The following is a 17,843-nucleotide window of genomic DNA, read 5'->3' on the forward strand; positions in this document are numbered from 1 at the left end:
CTTCTTTACAGAACAAGAAAAGTCTATGTATTTTGTGGAGGAAGAAAGCATTTTTCTAAACATGGGGAAGAATTACAAATAGCTGGGTGTTACATATAACGATTGTTAACTCTGGCAAATATGCTTTTCCAAAGGAAAGCATTGGGTGTAGTAGTAGAAATCCATTTGAACCTGAAAGTCTGGTGATATAAAAAGATCCAGCCTGGAGAAAGAGAGGTGAAAAGGAAAGGGTTAAGCCTCACATTTTATACCAAGGCACCAGAGTTTTTTACATTCTTCTGTACAGTGTGTACAGTGTACTGCAATGGTGATATTTATTTTTTGAGACTTGTGTGTGCCTAAGAGAGGGAAAGGAAGTCTTGAAGGGAACAATTAACAAAAAATGTTTCCTTCTTAGTCATGGAAATAACATCACACACACTATGTAGCTATAACTAGGTGCCATTCTGTAGTACATTCCTTCAAAATGAAAATAGATTAAATGTAAACAAAGTGGTTCCTGGAGCACCTTTGCACTACCCATCTTTACTCTCCTCCCCCAAATTAACTGAGAAACAGATACATCAGCCAACAATGCAGGAGCCTCATTAAGCTTCCAAACAGTGCCTGGTCTCACAAGAGAATAACATTTTGAAGGAGACAGAGGGAAACAACAGATATAATCAAGAGAAAGAAAAGACACCAGAATAAAGGGAACATCAATAAAATATACCACGCACCATTAAGGACTACCACAAGATAAGATACTAAGTCTAGCAGTAAAGATCACAAATGAATTAATGTCAGAAAAGGATGTTCAGTCTATCAGAATATGTCAGATTGTGTTGAAAACCACATCTGCCTAGGGAACTGTCAAGCCTACCCAACTCTCCATTTGATTGGTAATTATGCCAGTGACTCTTAATAATAAGAGAGGCCTTGGTGCATCACTTTTCCTTGCAAAAAAAAAAAAATAATAATAATAATCCGAAGTCATTTGAGAAAGCAAAGGCGATGTATCCAGCTAAGCATACTATTAAACTGAGGAAGTTAGTTTTGAATTCACAAATGATAGGACCAAAAGAAGTATTGATGTTTTTTCATCCACTCCTCCTATGACAATCCTCAAGATCCTTAAGGGCTTAGTGACTGTGTTTCTTTTTTATTTGTCAATAATACTTATATTTCCAAATATATGTAAATGTTGTTTTCAACATTCATTTTTATGACTTTCTGTTCCAATTTTTTCTTTCTCCCTCCCTTATCTTCACTCTTTCCCAAAACATTAAATAATCTGATATAGGTTAAATATGTGCAATCCTTTTAAACTATTTACATATTTGTTATGTTATGCAAGAAAAATCAAACTGTAAAGGGGGGGGGGGAACCATGAGAAAAGACAAAGGCAAAAATACTGTGCTTCAATCCTCATTCAGTCTCCAAAGTTGTTTTTTTTTTTTTTGTTTTTTGTTTTTTTTCTGGATGAGGATGGCATTTTCCATCCCAAGTCTATTGGAAATGCTTGAATCACCAAATTGAGGAGAGCCAAGTCCATCACAGTTGATTAAGATTGTGTTTCAAATTCCCATTATTTCTAGATTCTTAAAATATCTCTTTCATCTCCTGAAGGAAAATGGTAATCTATAGTGTAAATAAAACCAGAGAATTTCTAATAAAAATTAGGCACAGGACTGAACCTGATGACTCCTGCTGAGTTAGCTAGTGGTCCCATCTGATGTCTGAAAATATGGCCAGAGGCTAACCCCAAAACACATGTAAGTATGATAATATGACACAGAGAAGGCAGCATGGTAGAGTGAAAAAGGCACTGAGCTGGAAGAATTCTAGTCCCATCTTTCCTATACTAACTGACTGTGTGACTTAAGTAGAATCATCTGAACTCAATTAGCCTCATTTGACTTCTTTATTAATAATAGTAATAATAATAACCATATTTATATAGTTTAATTCATATATAATGCCTGTCCAGACACTATGCTAAGTGCTTTACAATTAGTATCTCTCTTGATCCTGACAATAACCTTAAGAGGAAGATGCTATTCTTATCCCCATTTTACAAATGAGAAAACTGAGTCAAACAGAAATTAAATTACTTTCTCATGGTCATCCAGTAATTGAATTAGATTACCTTTTAGGTCCCTTCTACCTCCACCATGCTAAAATTCTGCAATTGCAAGTAAGGCAACATGCCCATACTATTCTTGCAATAAGAATTTCAGAAGTTAGCAAATATGGAAACTTTTAAAAAATGTTTCTACTTTAGTTCTGCTAAACTAGGAAACACCAGAAACACCAATGGAATTGACATCACAACTTTAAACAACTTCAAAAACACTTAGAATAAGGTCTTGTACATAGTAGGTTCTCAAATGTTTGTTGAATGAATTTGAAAATATAATAAAAAATTTGAAAGATTTTTATTCTTTTGGTTCAAAGGATCATGAGTTTGGAGTTGGAAGGGACCCTAGAGACCATTGAGATCAACTTCCTCATTTTGTGGATAAGAAAAATGAGGTATAGACTGATTAAATGGACAGCCAGTAAGGGTAAGAGGTGAGACTCTAAGCCAATTCTTCCTTACTCCACATTCAGGACATTACACTGCGTATTCTTAGGCTCTTTTAACTGGGTTAGTTCTTCCCCACTAAATAACCAGCATATGTTATTGTTTTTTGTCTCTCATTCTTGAAGAAGATCATAATATCAGAGATGTAATGCCATGACAAGCAAATGATTTGGATTTAAGGGAGGGAGGGCTGTGCAAGGTCACCAGCCTGACTTTCTCCTCCAGAGCCATCTGGGTCCAATGGCCAGATATAGATCAGGATGACTGGAGATGGTCCTGAATGAAATGGGAGACTTTGACCTTTAAAGTTAAAGGTCTCAGTTTGACTGAAGTTGTGCCCATTCAGTGAATTAAGACTAGGTAGCAATTGAGGCAAAGAATCTCCTTTTTCACTAAGTCCAAAAGAATAAAAAAAAAAAAATCTAAATAAATTAATGAATGAATGACTCTGGGAGAAGGAAGACCCTAAGGGTTTCTGGCCAAAGCAGAAATGACTGCTATTTACATCAGTCTGAGGAGGATAAAGAACTATAATTTGTCTCTCTTCTTTTTTTTCTTCTTCTATTACCCTCTCTACTTTTTCTATTCTTTTAGATTGTTCTCCCCTACAGCAATAGAACTATTACCTCCCAAAGACCTCCAAGTGACTTGGCTGCTTCCCTTTATTTCTTTTTTCTTTATTTCCTTCTTTTTTTTTTTTTCATTAATAGCTTCCCTTTATTTCTAGTGTGTAATCATCATAATAAAATGAGAATAATAAAGCTTTGAGCATTTGACTCTGAATGGCAACAGGGAACAACAGCATTATCCTGAAATTTTCTCGTAGAGTGAATACTAATAGTGGAGAGAAGCAGTCTTTGAACCACTTCCTTAGGTTATGAAGTTCAGATGGTTTGGGGCCTACTTTTTTGTATGTGTTGCCCTGCTTCAAATAAGAACTGAGGAATGATGGGAAGAGCAATCATCTACTTTGAGCCACCCTTTCCCTGCTAGACATCTCTATGGACTAATTGAATTTTTTGACAGAAGAGATGCATATTAGCCATTTTTATTCCTGTTCAACTGGTTGGTCTGAGTTGTCTTAGTCTCCAGGTGGCTTTAGTTATGACTTATAACTTGAGCCTGGCATTTGGGGAGAAACTGAAAAAGTAGTATAAATGTAAATGTAAAAGATACAGCTCATCCTGTCTTTTGAAATTGTTGGTGTGAAAAGAACTCAACAGTGTTTTATTTAAACAAGGTCGGCTTCGACCTTGATTGACTTGCAGTAAATTGCCTGGTACAAGAGGCAAAAGAAAGTGGATAGAAAAATGGCAATCAGCACCAAATGTTTCCCATATTGATTGACAAGCACCAGAGATGTGCTAGAGTAAGATAAATTGGCCAAGAAGGCCCATCTTGACAGCTCCTGAGATGGGAAAATTGTTCCTGTTAATTTGCTGCTGGAACCTTGTCATTTATAGGGATATACATGTGAGTGTCTTCTAATTGTGTAAACAAAGCTCAGATTCCTATGCCGCATATTTCAGTCCCAGTTTGGTCATTTTGGGTGTGAATCTCTCAGAGATTTGTTTGTAAATGGCTTTTAGATTGGAAAGGGGGAAAACTCTGCACCTGCTTTAAGCTGGCATTTTAAACTGAAATATAGTAAATTATTTGGCAGCCATTCTATATTCAACAATAGATTTCAAGCAAAACCATATGCATAAGAGAGCCACTTGCTCCCATGTTTCATTACTCTATCCTGGCATATTGGAACATTACCTGCATTAGCTCACCCCAGGTTTTTGTTTCTGGGTTTGTCTTTTGTGCATATGTCATTTTCAATCAGATCTGGGGTACTGGATAGGAAAACACCTAAAAACCTCATTCCCCTTCATAGAATTCTTTTTTCTTTGTATTTTCTTTCAAAGAAACAGATTCTGCCTTTTCTATTAATTTTTTTTCTTGTTAACTCCTGTAGTACACTGTCTTCTAACCCCATCTCTGTACTACTCATCAAGTTAATAGTCTGAAAGCCACTGTCCTAAAATCATTTTCTTTGGAAGTAGCTATGTTTGGACCAGAGGGTGAATGGATTGCCAAGTTAGACTTCTTTTGAGGTGTATCCTTCTAGAAGCAAACTTTTGCTCTCATTTTCCATCTTGTTCTCAAATTAAGTAAAAATCCATTTTTAATTTAAAGGTCTGCATAGAAAGAGCACTTGGACAATTTTTAAGGCTGATCTTTTTCAAGCAGAAAGCCTCAAAGCCACGTTTCCATTGTTTTTTCTTTCTTTCTCTTTTTTTTTGTTCAAGGGAAATTTTACAGATCATTAGTCTATTCTGTGAATGGACCAGGAGTAGTATTTCTTTTTCATTTAACACAGCTGTATGAAAAATAGCTCCTGTGCAGACATTATAACTTCATAGATCCCTTTTTAATCACCCTCATTAACACTGCACCTCAGAATGATGTATTACTCTACCCTGATCTAAGACATAGTGCTTTTAACCTTTATCAAAGTGTTTTCACACATATTTTCTCCTTTTACTATCACATTAACCCTTTGTTGTTGTTCAGTTGTTTAAGTCATATCCAACTCTTTGTGACCACATTTGGAGTTTTCTTGAAAAAGGTACTGCAATAGTTTCTCATTTCCTTCTTCAACTCATTTGACAGATGAGAAAACTTAAGACAGCAGGTTAAGTGACAGCTAATAAGTATCTAAGGCTGGATTTTAACTCAGGTCTTCCTGACTTCAGATCCACTGTGCTACCTAGCTGTCCTATGAGGTGGGTAAAATAGTTCTTATCCCCAACTTTACATAGGAAACTGAAGTATAGAATTTCACTAACTTGTCTGAGATTAGATGCATCTAGTTCATATTCTTTCAGCCATATCATTCATTCCTTCCTTGAATAAATATTTATGAAGCATCTATTATGTGCCAGACACTGTCTGCTCAGATGCTGGTAAAATAAAGACCTAAATGATATTGACTTGGATTTCAAAAAGATTAGTCTATGGAATATAGAAGTTATGGGAGGGAGGCATAGTAGAGAGATAATATGTGTTCAGTTACGTAGATAAGCTGACTCATTTATAGAACTGGGGGGAATGGGGGTTAAAATTGATCTGTTCTAATGACTCTTCTCTTTATAATCCCTTTGAGTTGAATCAAATTGGTCTCCCAAATGGACATCTAGGTAGCACAGTGAATAAAGTGCCAGGCCTGGAGTTATAAAGATGCATCTTTGTGAGTTCAAATCTGGCCTCAGATACTAGCTGTAGAACCCTAAGCAAATCACTTCACCCTATTTGCCTCAGTTTCCTCAGTTGTAAAACAAGCTAGAGAAGGAAATGGCAAACCTCTCTAGTAGCTTTGCCAAGAAAAACCCCAAATATAGTTACAGATAGTCAAAAAGGAGTGAAAATTCTTTCCAGCTTCAAATTTGATGTCCAATGCATTGGGTCCAGAGGTGGGTTCACTTTTTCAGCTCAAGTACTTTCACAGCTACAAATATGCACAAGGTTTTCAAATGATACTATAAATGAAAATGAGCATTCTTGGCTCATTCCTATGACTGGAAGTTCAGGTGTTTCCCTGGTGTTCTGAAAGAAGAATGTCTCTCCATGGGCCTTCCTACATTTGAAGGCGAATAGCATGTTTTTGTTTTGTTTTGTTTTTCAATCTGGAGGGTAGAACCTAGGGTTAAATATGGGCACACTGCAAACCTGGATGAATTTTTCCAGGCAGACTTGGAATAGGATTTGGACCTGGATTTGGAGAGTGTGTGACATGGGTTGACCTTGTCAGGGAAAGGACCAGGGACCTAAACCAGAAAGGGATCTCAATGGTTGTTGGATCCAATATTCCATTTTACAAATGAGAAAACTGAAAGCTTATTAAATGAGAGCTATCCAAAGTCACATATTTAATGAGTAGCAGAAAAAGAATTTGAACCTTAGTTCTCTGGTTCTACAGTAAATGTTCTTTCTATCATATCACACTGTTTCAGGTAAGAGAAAAACTACTGTTAACTTACTTGTTTTTAGTAAAGAGGGCCCTAGACTCTCAGAGAAAAATACCTAAACCTTTACTTTAGACCCTCAGAAAGCCAGATACCTGAAATTGAATCTCATTTGAGAAATGCTACTATCCTTTACCCTACCTCCCCATACACAATAACTTGCAGATTTGCTAGCTCAGGCATCAATAGTTTTAAAACTTGCCTTCATTTACATACATATACAAATCATGAGAAAAAAGGAATTTGATTTATAAATTTGCTTAAATAGGAAAGTACAGGTCAGCAGGAAAACAGCCTCTTAGCTGTGGTCAGTGAAACATATGGATTGTTAGGCAGTCTTCATCCATAGACTGTCTACAAAACATGGGGGTTGTTTTCAGAATGCTCAGGTGTTGTTAATAGGGTGCCAAGAATCATTTAGAAGACTGAAAACAGATGAAGCCATAAAAAGTTGCTATTTAAAAAGTGTTCATAGATATGACCGTGCACACACACACACACACACACACACACAGCCCTCCCTCTACAAAGTAGAATAATAGAACATGAAATCACACCTGACTTTGTGATGAAATTCTATACCCCCTTGAAGCCTATGGAGAATGGAAAGGTTCTCCCTCTAGACCAAAATGCAATTCTCTGAAAGGGCTATTGCCACAAGCATTAATCCCCTTTACCTAGAGAATCAGTTTAGTCCCTCCAGGATTACTTCCTAGTCCTCTAGGGACACTTGCAATCATAATAGTCAACTCATCCAGTTATTATTTTTAATCCATTAGTGAATTTTGTTAGAGAAAACCTGTTAAAGAGTTATTTTTGAATTATTTTTTTCATTGTGCACTGTTAATTCTATTGTTATGAAGGAGCTCTATTTCCCGACTTTTAAATCACATTAAGTGCTTTTATAGTGGCAAGAGCAGTGGATCTCTCTCATAGGATGGAGGTTTGAATGGTGGATCTGCTGATTGGCAGCATCACAGAATATTGGAGTTGGAAGGGACCTCGCAGGCTCTTTAGCACTGGTCATAACTGAGCTAGAAATTCTTACAATCTCCTGAACTAGTGATCATGGAATCTCTACTTTTAAATGTTCATTGTGGTAAACCCAGTCACTTGAGACAACTCATTCAATTATCAGGGAGTTTATTTGTCTTAGATTTTGCTTTGTTTTGTTTTGTTTTAACACTCAAACCTAAATTAACTTCTGTATAACTTCCCATAGTTTTGAATTCTATCTCTTAACACCTCAATATGATTCCTCACCAGATGTTTGAAGAATGCCTTCAAGTTGCTTTTTTTTTTTCCTTCAGCTCTTATGTTCTTACTTCCTTCAGTGGTACCTCCAGGTTACCACTTCAATATTCTAGAGGAGTTATACCTCTTCTAAATTCTTCCTAAAAATGGGGTGCCCAGAATGGAACACAATATTACAGCTATAATTCAGGGAAAATCTCAGTGGAGCCATTAATTCCCTAGTTCTGTGCTTTTCTTGATGCTTCTTAATATTGCATTAAGGGGCAGCTAGATATTACAATGCATACAAAGGATCTGAGTTCAAGTTTGGCCTCAAACACTTACTAGCTGTGTGACCCTGGGCAAGTCACTTAACCCTGTTTGCCTTGGTTTCCACATCTCTAAAATGAAATGGAAAAGGAAATGGCAATACATTCCAGTATCTTTGCCAAGCAAATCCCAAATGAGGTCATGGAAAGCTGAATGCAACTGAAATTACTGAATAAAACAACAACAAAAAATATTGATTTTTTTTTTTTACTAACCTGCCACAGTTTTGCCCATTTTGAACTTGCAATCACCTCAAACCTCTATATTCTTTTCAAAGTGTTGTCTAGCCATGTCTCCTTTCCCTTTGATGGTTAAAATCCTTTTTAAAAAATGTTAGCCAAAATGTTGCACTGTGCATTTATATTCTAGTATCTCTCTGTATTCATGATATCAATAATGTGGGTTCTCCCTTTAATAGTGCAAAATACATCTGATCCATGATTCTCTTCCAGTGTGGTACTGGTCCACATCCTACTCTAAGTAATCTGTAGAGATTCTATCTGGTGTGTTGAAAAGTAGGGCATCTAACTTATAAACCTGAGGTTTGAATGGGGGTTGAAGGTCCTGCTCAAGGGCTCTTAATTTGGTGAATATGAACTTGTCTTTGTTCTTTTGGTATTTTGATGGATGTATTTCAATATATTTTGGAGAGTTTTTTTAAACTTATATATTTTATTTTACCTATTCAAAAACATTATTCTGAAAAAGGATTTACTGACTATCTCATGAGTCAGTGAATGCCATGGGACCAAAGCAGCATTTAGGATACCCATCAGTTATTCCTTGAGCTCAGTCCTTGTATGTCCCATATCTTTTTCTAACAAAATACTTTCTTTTAATATCTATTCCACCATTTAATGTATGCAAGTCATCATAAGTAATCTGCTACGATGTATTTATGTCTACTATATGTCTCTCAACTGTCTTTGGTTCAATTGCTATTTTGATTCCTTGGTGATTGTCACGTTCCACAATTTTTAGTCATGTAGTAGCAATGTGGAAATATTGGTATTTTAAAAGTTGAGTTATTACTTCAGGGAGAAATTCAGGATCATTAAAAGTTTTGTGCATTTTCCAAATTCAGTCCAGTTGATTTGCTTCATCTTAATTCCAGAATAAACTCATTGTCCATGTATAAAATTAGTAGAAGGCCTATATACTTTGATATACTAATCTAATAGTCTTCTCATCCAGCTACATACAACAATCCTAACAATGTGCATTCTTTATTCATTTGGTTTTTTTTCTATCAATTTTACTAGGATATTAATTTTTGAGTGGTCAGTGATTTCATTGAAGAAGCTCTGTGCCATCAAGAGAACTTTCTGCTCAAAAGAGCACTATTAAATAAAAAGCACCTTTGATGTGTCTTTTGGTTATTCTCTGACTAGAAAGTTGTGGTTGAGTATAGAAAACAGTGAAAACCTAATTGTTCCCTTCTCATATTTTCATCAAGGATGCCATTGATATGTTGGTAGAATATGCTCATAAAGATTTTCTTGGGATAGAAAAAGGTAGCTTTATGAGTCAATAGTTTTTGATGTTTGTTCCTTTTTCTGGTTATATTTTCTATGATTTCAAAAAATCATTTTGGTATCTTCCCTTCTTTCATTTAACTTGAAAATTTATTCCTCCAATCCTTTCAAAAATGCTTTTCCTCCAGCACTGTTTCCTTGTGTCCTTTATCTGATTCACCTGCTTCCTTCTATCTGTCTTTTTTTTAGAACTTTGAATTTATCTCTATTAAATTCCATCTTATTAGCTCCATCCTTTTTTTTTCTAACCTGCTGAGATTTTTTTAAAAAATAAAATCCTGTTATCCAGTTTGTTAGCTATTTCTGATCATATTATCTGTAAAATTTAATAAGCATGCCATCTAGCTCTTTATCCAAGTCACTGATAAAATTATTAAAGCACACAGGACCAAGGAACTCTACCAAATTGCTTCCTCAAAGTTGCCATGAAACTGTTTATTTCAGCTTATTCATTTAGCCAGTTTTAAGGCCACTTAATTTCACTCATAACTTAGCCATCTTGTTGAATTAACCAACCAGCATTTATTAAGAATCTAATGTATACCCCGTGTGCTCCACAGATCAGTGAAAAAACTTATGTCCAGTGGTTTGTTGAAATCTAGGTACTCCTTGGTTATGGCATTTCCCCTATCTACAGGGTTGATTGTCTTGATAAGTCCTTTTTCCTCTCTAAACCTCAGTTTTCTTCACTGTTAAGTGAAAGAGCTAGTGTAGTAAGCTAACATCTTCTGCAGCTCTTCATTTTTTACCATCTATCCAAAGTCAGGATTGCAGGTTTTAGAAATCTAAGAGGCCTTAGATGACCCAACTTGCACATTTTTCGATAATTCTTTGATTTATGGAGGAAGGGGTGAACATGCTGAAGATGGCATTATACAAAGGTGTCCCATTCATTTGGAGCGGATACCATTTAAAAACAAAACTGATTTAAGTAAGGTAGAATTAGCAACTTCCCTAGAGCTTAGGTAAGGAACTAGATATTGGGTGCAGTGTTTTAGCCCCAGGCAGGGTGGAGGCAGAGCTTCCAAAGATTGGAGCCCCTCCCAGTACTTAGGTCTCCGTATATAGTCAGAAAAGCTCTTCCTCCCCTCCTACAGAAGTTTAACCAAGGGAACCAACTGCAACAGCTTTCCAGCTCTGGTGAAGTGCAAAATGTGAAACTGGCAGACTGTTAGGCAGCTCCAGGGGGACTGATCCTGAATACACTGAAGATGAGGGTAAGACTTTGATACTGGTTTTGAAGTATTCTGGCAAGAAGCACCTGGGGCATGATATATGCAAAAGCTAGGATCCCAAGTCCTGCCGAGCTCCTTCCATTTGTAACTACAGAAGTGAAACCTGATTCTCTTAGCAGATTTTGGGGAATCTGTCTCAGAGGGTTGCTGTTTGCAGTTAGATTGCAAAGAGTTAATAATAATTATGGAGTGCCGGATTAAGGGACTTGGATGATCCATGTGATATTGATGTGGTCTGGCCAAAAAAAAAAAAAAAAAAAAAACTAAACTAAACTAAAAACTAAATAATTTCAACTCTGAATTTTCTCATGTTCATTCATGAAGGTGTGATCTTTCCCACTTACTTGCAACTCAGGGTGCATGAATCATTAATTGTTGCACTAATCCCAGGGGATCATCTCCTCTACTCCACTTGTAATGAGGAGCAAAAGCTCAAAACCCATTTATGGAGAAATATGTCAGTCCCTTTGGAAGTTTTCATTTCTCAATTTGGAAATTATGTTGATTGGAGTAAGTCAAAGCTTTGCTAGAGGTTGTTTGTCAAATTGATTGTCTTCTTGTTGGGGTGAGAGAAAATTCCTAGAGTCAGTTTGATTTTGGCTTGTCTGCTCACTATTTAATTCTGATTCCTACTATGGGGTATATATTTTGAAAGATAAGCCACTGTGTTAATGCAAGCGTGCATAGTCATTGATTTTTTACAAGATTTCAAGGAACAAATGTTGCATGTCTCTGCTCCAGCTTTATTTTTCTTTGCTAGAAGAAGTTTATGAAAATAATTTTTAATAATAGCTCTTCCATGGGACCATCAGGCTATCTTTCTATAGCAAGAACTTGATAAATATTCGTTGAATGAACAAATGAATGATGAAAGTTGATTCAAAATGTAGTCTGTTTTATTTATTGGCTTTATTTTGTGACAGTGGATTCCAGAAATAAGACATTGCCTTGAGAAGCTCCACAGTCTATCTTTAGGTGTAAGTGGATATGAGAACTTAAAGGCAGAATTTTGATTGCAAATGGATAAAAAAAGAAAAAATCCCAAAGTGTAGGGCTTTCTTGCTTTTAGCTGTGAGCATCCGATAGTTCAAGATTCATTTGTGCCACCATAGCGGAGGCAAAAATGTGCTTCCCTTTTCCCAATGGACTGGGGCAGGCAATTCATGCAAAAAAATAAAAAATTTCCATTCTGTTCTCCATCATCCCCTTCCTATGCCCCAAGCCAGAGATTTTTAATCTGGGGGGGGTCCATGTTATATACATATGTGTATGTATATATACACACACACATATGTGTGTGTGTATTCATATATAAGCATACCCACACATATATATCATGTATGTTATCTATATCTTATACATTATATTTATCCTATATATCATATGTGTAAATCCTATATGTATAGATAACTATTTCAAGATAATTGATTTCTTTCATGATCCTATGTATTTTATATTATATATTTTAAAATATTGTTAAGAAAAAGGGATAGGCTTCACCTAAAGAATACCTATAGGATCCATGAAACAAATAAATAAACAAAAAAATGAAAACATCTTCCTCAGGTAATGGAAGCAAGAGTTATTAAAAAGCAGCAGGGCTCCCCCAAACAGGTCTGTACTCCTAAGGTTTTCTTATTTGAATTTAGCTGAAGTAAAGCACTTTATCACAAGACTGAAGATTAATTTATATTTGTAAAGCTTAGGACTTTAAGCTTCAAACTGATGCCCAGTACACGTACCCTGATAAAACCTACATTTTTCTGCCACTTGGTAAAAGGGTACAGAGAAGATAGACACATTAGCCATTTTCACTTGTGTCTACATTATTTTAAAAATTGTTGCTTCTACAATCAAAAATGCCTCTCTATTGCATTGTGTTTATACTTTTCATTAAGAAGCTGATATTTAAATTACTCAGGAAAGAATTCTTGTTAAGGAATGTGTGGATGCTGAGATTATTAGGGTGTTTCCCCTAAATTTTTGCAAGTGTTACTCTTTATGTTTTTCTAACCATTTAAATTACAGAATCCAAAGAACCACGTTGAGCTTAATACATTGTCAAAACCCACTGTAACAAATGATTGTTTTCCACCTATGAAGATATCATTAAGCATATGCCAAGCAATCAGCTCTCAACTGTAATAGGTTCATGGAAAGAAAGGCATTTTCTAATCGTATTCAGTGGTGTTTTTCCCAAGACAGCAACAGCTTTTATAAAATGATGGTTATATCTCCTCATTATAGAATCTAATCTCCCCAGAAGACATTCAGCAGCTGCAAAACCCTAGCATCTTTTAGTTGTAAATTGTTTTTTATTATTTATCCCCATTTAACTAAAAAAGAAAGGGCCATCAGATGATTTAACAAGACAAAAATTTAGTGGTTTTAACATTTGACAGCAAGCAATTATTATCCCATGCATTGATCTCTTTGGACCCTATTTTAATAGTAATCCATGTCTTTGGCTTTCATGCCTGCATTGTGTAAGTTTCTTATGATTTTTAGAAAAAAATGAACCTTCAGTATTGGTTGTTTTCTATTTTATTTTAGCCCCACGAGTAAGTGTAGAATTTTGAGTTGTATGTGCTCTTTGTAACAGGTAAGAAATTGCAATATTACATGAAAGGAAGTGTGCTTGGACAAAAGCAAATCAAATTCTGATTAATTCAATTTACTAGATAGATATAAAAACAAATATAATCTAGTCACAAATGGGAGACTTTTTTGCTAAAGTTCTAAATAGTTTGTTTGATTGTCTGGTGTAATCATTGCTTCAAAAAATATTTAACTTTCCAGGTTTTTAACTAAAGTAACTGTGCTTTTTGTTTGTATATTTGGTGAAATTTGAGGGTAAAATGGTTCTGATGAGATATCTAAAACTTCAGCCATTTTGGAGAAGCAAGATTTCATAACCCAATGGGCATTTCTAGGATGAGGCATTCATCTCAAATGAAATCTGGTTGAGAAGTGATTTCACATTCATTTACTCACACAGATAGAGACGATGCGCTCTTTTTTAAAGTTACGTTTCCTTCCATAATATATTAAGAAAGCATCTGCCCTTTTTCATGGTGGAGTTACTTGTTGAGTTTACTTAACTCTTAAGTAGTTTTCCCTCCTGTCGACTGTTTCTGTCCCTAATGGGAGGCCACACAGACCCAATTAAGCAACTGTTTATTTCCATGGATAATATCTCAACTTTCATTTTACCTATTCTATGTAAACTGAAATTGCAGATTTGAGGTTTTCTATTTCAGTCCTGAGCTTAAGGTCTTAAGCTTTGCAGATATAAATTAATCTTCAGCCCCTCTGATAAAGTAGCTTGACTTCAGCAAAATTCAAATGAGAAATATTTCTTATTTATTGACTTCCCCACAAATACGCACACTCCTACCAATAATAAGAACTGTGGAGCTTGTAATGTTGTAATTCTATGTTTCTAGGTTTTAAAAAAATAATCTACCCTAGATGATGTTTGTCTTCTTATTTCTATTATGTCTATCTCATCCAATGTACAAAAATTATAAAAACAAAGTTCTTTCCATATATTTCCTCTCCCCTTTATTCTCAAAGTCCTGAAGATGTGATTTTTTTTAAGTATAGAAGAAAAACAATATGTTTATATTCAAGAAAAGATTTTTCTCTGTTTCTGTTTCTCTCGCATACACACACATATATACACACCACACACACACACACACACACACACACACACACACACACACCTACAAATTAACCATGCCTAAGGCTTAAAAGAAAATCAGGTCAAGCTGAAGGAAAAATCAGGCAACATGACTAAAATTAATTTACTACACTGTACTATTCCTTTCTCTTCCCTTTGTGATAGAAATGCATGTGAAAATGGGTTTGCAAGGGGATTTGTTTCTTTCTTTCTTTCTTTTTTTTGGTTTTTCCATGGCAACAATATCAATGCATTTGTGTTTGTCCAGATTTTAATTCTGAAGCATGCTTTGATCCAGTTGCTATATTAAAGTTTCTTAATCATGTTTTCCCTAAGTCACCTGCAGTTAGACCTCAGCAATGGCTCTATTTCTTGTTTGTATTTTCCAGTGATGAAAAAGCCATATGTTATTGTTGTTGTTTTTCTTTCACTCTTCCTCTCTACCTCAGAAGGAAGTATTCTTTTAATATTGCATCAAACATCATTTCTCTGTAGAACCATAAATGTTGAGCTAACTCTGAGGAATTTCAAGGCAAAGGTCATCATCATTTTGAATTATATGGAATAGGAGAATTCTGCAAGGTTCTGCCACTAATTTGTTGTGTGACCTTAGGGGGAAGCCTCTTTATTTCTCTGTCCTTTCATTTCCTTGTTTTGCTGATGAGTTTGGATGAGATGACATCTAAGGGTCTCTTACAGTTCTAAAAATCATTGATTTTTTTATATTTTTTGAAATATTTTCATTTCTTCTGTTATATCTTTCAACCTAAGTTATATGATTGCTGGAGTGGTGTAATAACTATTAGAATTAAATGAGATTCAGTTAGCACAGGATTTTTTTGTTTGTTTGTTTCTTCTTATAAGATGATAGCCATTAAGTCTTAATAGGAAAGGGAGTAGAGAGTGAGAAAGAGCAGAGAAAAGTTTTCAATGAAAAAGCAGGATATCAAACAAAGAAAATTTATGATCCAGCAGCAGATGCTGTTGACTGAGAACTTCTATATCATTTCCACAGTCTTAATCTTGAGGGTCATGTGAGCTAGTACTCCTTGATCAGTTTCAAATCCCACTTTTTCAAAAGAATTCAACAATAAGGTTACATTATGATGTAATAAATAAAGAAGGAGAGAAAAGGACCCTGAGGCAAGAGTGGTAAAATAAGAGATGGTAAGAATACTTTCTTGCTGGGGATTTGAGTGGTGGGCAGGGCCATTTCATTAGCATATGCAGAAGAAAGAAAAGGTCATATGCTATCCACTTAGAGGCTTTTTTTACTGAAGAACTGTAGAAACCTATGGCATTTCTAAGATCCTCACAAAATTCCCATTTTGGTGGGCTGCCCATCAAAATAGGGAATAAAATTGTACCAAATGTTTATATCCTGAAGTGGATACTTTGTGTTATCTACAAAATAAGTGATTTGGAGGTGGGTTTGGGGGGCAAGAAAGCAGTAAAATGTAACAAAAATCTTGTAAGAGCAATGCATCTTCACCTGGGATTAACCACATGTATTCTAGGTGGATCACCTATTTCTTTTCATGGCAGATATGAAGGCCTATTAGGAAAGAAACTCCACCCCCAATGAAAACCTATTGTGCCTGAATTTAGCTGTTCTAAAATAGGGGCAGGAGCCCTTTAAAAGTAGGTCAACATTTGCCAGATCTGTGCTAGAAAGAGGCAATGCAGCTCAGTCTGATTGCAGGGCAAGCAGGTGAGAGCAGCAAACCACCACACAAACTTCCCTTCTATTTTCTGCCTAAGCATTGACAAGTCACACCCTGCTCTAACAAATGAGCCAAAAGAAGGCTTCTTTACCTCCCAGGTGAAAATTAATTATTGTTTGCCGAGTGCTTTGAGATCCTCAGATGAAAGCAGCTATAAAAGCAGAAAAGGTTATTATTTTGAGACCAGTTATAATCTCCCATTTAGTATTGGAAACTGCTTCAAGCTGAAATGCTGAATCCTGAAACTGAGGTTGCCTAAATATTACATTTCCTATAATTAATTTGAGCTTAAATTTCAACACGGTGACATGTTTCTTTTAAATAAAGTTAAGTCCTCTAAGGATGGATGAGTCTATATGGGTCTCAATTTTCATCTGGGAGCTAGACATTTTTCAGCTAGATGGAAAGGATTTAGAGCAAATATATCCCTGATTCCCAATGTAGGAGAATAGTGGTACCTGCATAGGCCTCTGACCTTTGTTGGCCTTTTCTACCTTGAAGAAAAGTAGCTAAAAAATAATCATAAAATCTTAGAATTTGATATTTTATATTTGATATTTTATAGCATCTCTCCAAGTAGGTCCTAGTTTTGCCTTTAAAGCAACTAGTACACATCTAGTCCTTCTTTTCTATGCCGGCTTTTGGAATATTTGAACCCACAGGTTCATGACCTTCCTTTTTATCCCCAGTACTACCAACTATTGCTCAACATATTGGTTATCCTACTCCGAATATATTTCATCTTGTCCCTGTTCCTCTTAAAATGTGCTACTTAGAACTGAACAGAAATCTGCAAAGAACTGCAACAGTACAGTTGCACTTATTTCCATTGATATGCACACTACATTTCTTTTAGTATATTAAAGACACAGGATATTTTAATAGTTGCATTATACTATATTTCTATTAATGTCGCCTAAAATGGACTTTTTTCCCTCAAAACTGCTATAAAGCTTGAACTTTTTAGCATTGTCTGTGCCTAAGACACAATTACATGACTCAATGGATAAAAATTAAGCCTAAAAACTAGAAGACCTGAGTTCAAAAGCAGCCTCAAATGCTTGTTATCTGTGTGACTGGTCAAGTCACTTGGTTTCTGTGTACCTTGATTCAATGGAAAAGGAAATGCCAGACCACTCTGGTATCTTTGTCAAGAAAACTTTGTGGATAGTATGGTCCACAGTGTCACAAAGAGGGGGACTAACAATAAGAAAGGTTTGTCATGTAGGACCTTACACAAAGTAGATATTTTATAAATGTTTTTATAAAGTATTCATATGAATCAACACGAAGGCAGGCTTCTCCTTCCTTGTACTTATGAATTAATTGACTTCCCATGAAGAACTTGGAGAGATAACAATCTATAAATTATAATTCCTGAAGATGTGTATTAGCATGCTGTGTGATGCAGAGCATCATGGGATCTAAGTGGACCTCAGTTTTAGGGTTCTTAATGTGAAGTTGATGAATTTGACAGCAAAAAACCCCCCAAAAAAACATGCTGTGTAAAATGAGGTTGGAT

General features: G+C 35.6%; 1 protein-coding gene across 6 annotated transcripts in view; it reads left to right on the forward strand.

Annotated features, from left to right (window-relative positions):
• The window catches only part of TENM2 (teneurin transmembrane protein 2), a 1,351,165-nt gene that overhangs the window by 946,258 nt on the left and 387,064 nt on the right, over window positions 1-17,843 (forward strand). Inside the window, exon 1 of one of the 6 annotated variants that reach the window (XM_031949418.1) lies at window positions 10,755-10,894. The exons of the other annotated variants lie outside the window; for them this stretch is intronic. The gene's annotated coding sequence lies outside the window, so the exon portion shown is untranslated. Of the gene's footprint in view, window positions 1-10,754; window positions 10,895-17,843 lie in introns of those variants that run through there. 6 annotated transcript variants of the gene reach the window in all.

The sequence above is a fragment of the Sarcophilus harrisii genome, chromosome 2 (genome assembly GCF_902635505.1).
Source record: "Sarcophilus harrisii chromosome 2, mSarHar1.11, whole genome shotgun sequence".
NCBI classification, from domain to species: domain Eukaryota; kingdom Metazoa; phylum Chordata; class Mammalia; order Dasyuromorphia; family Dasyuridae; genus Sarcophilus; species Sarcophilus harrisii.